The sequence below is a fragment of the Hibiscus syriacus genome, unplaced genomic scaffold, assembly GCF_006381635.1.
Source record: "Hibiscus syriacus cultivar Baekdansim isolate YM2019G1 unplaced genomic scaffold, ASM638163v2 tig00111648_pilon, whole genome shotgun sequence".
Classification (NCBI taxonomy): Eukaryota; Viridiplantae; Streptophyta; class Magnoliopsida; order Malvales; family Malvaceae; genus Hibiscus; species Hibiscus syriacus.
Window position 1 is genome coordinate 1,959,063 of NW_024063145.1, and position 5,360 is coordinate 1,964,422.

A 5,360-nucleotide genomic window follows, 5' to 3' on the forward strand; every position below is an offset into this window, starting at 1 on the left:
ACACCCTCTCGGGTTTTCATCATAAGCGAAGTATTTCTTGATTGATTCCGAATTGACAGGATTTGGAAGTTCATGTCCGTCCATTTCAGCCAGGATAAGTGCTCCTCCGAAAAAGGCCTTTTTTATGACATAAGGTCCTTCTCAATTTGGCATCCATTTTCCTCTGAAATCTTTCCAAATTCTCTTTAACACCAGATCTCCTTCATGGAAAATTCTCGGGCGCACCTTCTTGTCATGTGCTCGAATAATTCATTTCTGATAGATTTGACCATGATGAATGGCTTTCAGTCTCTTTTCATCTATCAGGTTCAGCTGATCATATCAGGATTGCACCAATTCTGCATCATCCAGTTTAACTTTTGTCAAGACCCGGAGTGACGAAATCTCTACTTCAATGGGCAGTACTGCTTTCATTCTATAAGCTAGTAAAAATGGAGTTGCCACAGTCGAGGTTCGTACCGAGGTTCGGTAAGAAAATAAAGCAAAAGGCAATTTCTCATGCCAGTCCTTGTAAGTCTTAGTCATTTTTCCACTATCTTCTTAATGTTTTTATTTGTTTCTTCTACTGCTCCGTTCATATTTGGTCTATAAGCAGTAGAGTTGTGATGCTTTATGTTGAATTGTTCACAAGCAACATCCATCATCTTGTTGTTCAAGTTTGTAGCATTATCGGTAATGATCCTTTCAGGTAAAGTATACCGACATATGATCTCTTTCTTCAAAAACTTACAAATAGTGGACTGAGTGACACTAGCGTATGATGCAGTTTCTACCCATTTTGTGAAGTAATCAATCGCCACAAGGATGAACCGGTGACCATTAGAAGCCTTCAGATGGATTTGCCTAATAATATCCATGCCCCACATAAAGAAAGGCCATGGCGATGTCATCGCATAAAGTGGATGCTGTGGAACGTTTATTTTATCTCTGTAAATTTGACATTTATGACATCTTCTAGTATAGTTGATGCAGTCACTTTCCAATGTCGACCAAAAATATCCACAAACTCCGTCATGTACTTATTCCACTATCATTTTAGCGTCTTCTGCATCGACACACCTTAACAGGACTTGATCATGACTTTTCTTGTACAAGACCTCCTCGTCAAGGACATATCCAGCTGCGATCCTTATAATGGTTCTTTTATCGGTTTCAGTGGCTTCCGCTTGATAGCTTTGATGCTTGATGTATTGCAGAATATCGTGGTACCAAGGCTCAGTGTCTTTCACTTCCTCGATTTGGTAACAATGAGTCGTGTACTCATACGACTGCATGTCAATTGACATCATTTCAGACTCCCTGCCAGCCTTGAATGCGACTGCCAGGGTAGCTAAAATATCAGCCGTTTGATTTTCTTCTCTTAGCATATAGTGGAAGGTAACTTCTTCAAATTCTTCGAGCAGATCCAATATTAGCTTTCGGTACTCTACCAGCTTCACATCTTTGGTTTCTCATTCTCCACGGAGTGGATATATTACTAAGGCTTAATCTCTGTATATCCTTAAGGTCTTTATATTTTGCCCTATTACAGTTCGAATCCCCAAAACACAAGCTTCATATTCTGCCATTTTGTTGGTACAATCAAAATTCAGTCTGCTAGTGAATGGGTAGTGATTTCCTTCTGGGGAGATCAGTATAGCGCCGATGCTATGTCCTAATGCATTTTATGCACCATCGAAATACATTCTCCAGGAACTGTCTGTTGAAGTACTCCCTTTTTATAAAGATATGGCCATCAAGTCTTCGTCTAGGAAATCAAAGTCTAATGGCTCATAATTCTCATATGTTCTACTTGCCAAGAACTCCGATATGGCACTTTCCTTTATGGTTTTCTGGCTCATATAATCGATGTCAAATTCAGACAACAGCATCTGCCATTGGGCTAAGCCTCCAGAGAGAGCAGGCATACCTATCATGTACTTTAGAGGATCCAACTTGGAAATCAGCCAAGTGGTGTGATACAATATGTATTGTCCGAGTCTTTTTGTGGCCCAGACTAGAGCACAACAAACCTTTTTGATGGGAGGATATCTGACCTCTCAATCGGTGAACTTCTTGCTCAAATATTATATGACTCTTTTTTTATTTCTTTCCAGACTCATCATGTTGACCTATGACACACCCCATTGAATTCTCGAATATGGATAGATACAAGAACATAGGTTTTCCTGGGATAGGGGACATCAAGATATGAGTGTGAGATAAATACTCTTTTACTTTCTCGAATGCAATCTGGCAGTTTTTATCCCAAGCTCCAGGGTTGTTCTTTCGGAGAAGACAGAAGATCGGGTCATATTTGTATGTCAACTGAGATATGAATCGTGCTATGTAGTTCAATCTGCCCAAAAACCTCAGACTTATTTTTTTGTTCGTAGGGGAGGTAGATTCTGGATAGCATTAACTTTATCATGATCAACATCGATGCCTTTCCTACTGACCACGAAGCCTAACAACTTACCAGATATTACCTCGAATGTGCACTTACTAGGGTTCAGTCTTAGCTGGAACTTTCTTAACCTCTGAAAGAGCTTTCTCAGATTCTCGACATGTTCATTCTCTGTTTGTGTCTTGACAATCATGTCGTCGACATAAACCTCAATTTCTTTGTGCATCATGTCATGGAACAAGGTTACCATAGCTATTTGATATGTTGCCCCAACATTCTTCAAACCGAAGGGCATCACTTTGTAGCAGAAAGTTCCCCACATTATGACAAATGTGGTCTTTTTCATGTCTTTGGGATGCATCTTGATCTGATTATACCCCGAAAATCCATCCATGAATGAGAAGAAGGCTTTCCCGACTGTATTTTCCACTAAAGTATCTATATGTGGAAGAGGAAAGTTATCTTTGGGGCTTTCCCTGTTAAGGTCCCGGTAGTCGACACACATGCATACTTTCTCGTCTTTCTTCGGAACTGGCATTATGTTGGCCACTCACTCCGGATACTTGGCCACTTGGAGGAAACCATCCTCGAATTACTTCTTGACTTCTTTGATTTTAAGGAGCATCTCAGGTCGTATCCTCCTCAGCTTCTACTGCATGGGATTTTATTATGGTTTGATAGGTAGTTTGTGGACTACCATATCTCTGTCTAACCCCAACATTTCTTGATACGACCAAGCAAACACATCTCTGTACTCTTGAAGTAAGACTATCAAGTTTTTTCTTGCTTCAGCCGAAAGAGTTGTGCCGATTTTAACCTACTTTCTATCATCTTCAGTGCCCAGATTCAAGATTTTGATCTTCTTCTCATGTGGCAATATTTGTTTTTCTTCTCTTTCTTCTTCATTGTTGCATTATTAAAATTCCCCGAGACAAATGGCTTATTCAAAATCCACTTCCGGATCAGGATCATCAGTGCCTGCATTATCGTTATCTTGAGACCTAAAGGAAAAGAGAAATATGTATGCGTGAGAGGAAAACATCCCACACGGAACAATAAAAAATTAAGTTCGAAAGAGAATGAGATGGAGTACTGAAATGGAGATAATAGGAAAAAATGAATTCAAAAGAAATGAAATGAGAAAACTTGTTTGCCATGGGAAAAACATATTTTTTATTGAATTTAAACAACATGTTTATTCACCCTTACAAAAGATCACCTATTTCCCCATGTATAGGCAAATAGGGATAGTTCGAATATTACTTTGAAAGACTCTTGTAAACCATATTAGTTCTTTCGCTGACCAGTTGTTAGGCACAAACCCAAGTGACAGTGGACGGATTACAGATCTGTCCGCGTCCTCAACATTTCATGTGGTTACGACATTGATACTCAAATCTTCCAGAGTTGCTTCTAAATCTGATGAGGTGATCTTAAAAACGTAACCACCTGACTTGAACGTGTTGTAAAGAGGCAGTAATACCATGGGTTCCCATTGAAATTTACTTTCGGTTAACCTGACTAGTCTTCTTTCTCGGTTCTTCTGGATTTCCTTCCTCTTTTCTTGGTGACTGGGCTGAAAACTAATCCTAAACTGATCAAGTTTTGAAATAGGAAGGACTGGATTAATCCTTCCTTGCAGTAGCTTCCCAAACCCTTTTTCTGTCTTGGCACCTCGTCCCAAGGTTTGCTTGATCTCTATCTTGGTGTATTTGGAGAGTCAGGGTTTAGAAATCTTCATTCCTTCTGATACAAATGTAGCATTCACAAATTCCAATGAGCGAAATGAACATTCTACCACATCCTCATCTACTTTGATGTACAGGGCATTGTGGTCACACTCGCCAAGATATCTTCCTCAACATTAATAATTACTAAGGCCCCATCGATAATGAACTTGACTTTTTGATGCAGCGTGGAGGGTACTACATCGGCTTGATGAATCTAAGGCCTTCCTAGAAGACAGTTGTAAGAAGGCATGATATTCATCACTAAGAACTCAACATTGTAGGTGGCTGGTTCGATTGTTAATGGCACTTAAATCTTGCCAATTACCTCCCTCTTGGTCCCATCAAATACTCAGACCGCGTTCTGACAGGTTCTCATATGAGAGGTATCCATTGCCAGCCTCTTTAATGTGACTAAAGGCATTACGTTCAGGGTTGAGCCATTATCGATCAATATACTTGGTAAGGCATGCCCCTTACAATACGTAGTGATATGTAATGCCTTAGTTCGGTCTCTTCATCCGGATGGAATCTCATCGTCTGAAAATGAGATGAGATTATTGGCTTGAATGTTGTTTACCAGTCGATCCATCTTGCTGGCTGGAATGTTTTATGGCACAAATGTCTGATTCATAACCTTGAACAGTGTCTCTCGGTATGCCTCTGAGTTCAACAGTAGTGTCAACATTGAAGTACACATTGGCAGGCTGTGGAGCTGTTCTATAACGCTGTACTCACTGTGTTTCAAGAATTTGAGGAACTCTTTAGCTTCCTCCTCCTTTATGGGTTCGTTGATAGCCAACACATCTTCCTTAAAAGGTTTAAGTGGTCTTTGCCCCACTTTGCTATCATCTTTTTTTGAATTACTCACCTGACATTCATACTTTCATGGCACTTGTCGATTGCCCTTTTATTGAAAAAGTCGGGTGTTGTGATCACCACCTTTTCTTATGTCGTTGCTGCTGGCATCGCTTTAGGGGTAATTATCAATGGGCTACCCCTACTGTATTTTCTTTCTGATGACTCCCTGGTAGCGCAAACGTATGCTTCCGGGGAATCTTTAACTTCTTCATAGAACTTTAGCTCTTTCCTGTCCATCATGACCTGGACCAAAGTTTTGAATTCTGTGCATTCTTGCACCTCATACCTTCCTCATTATGGTGACAACAATGGTTAGCCTCTATTCTCCTTGTTGTATCTACTTGTGGTGCAATAAGCCCTACCTTCACCATTTGGCTCCATATCTA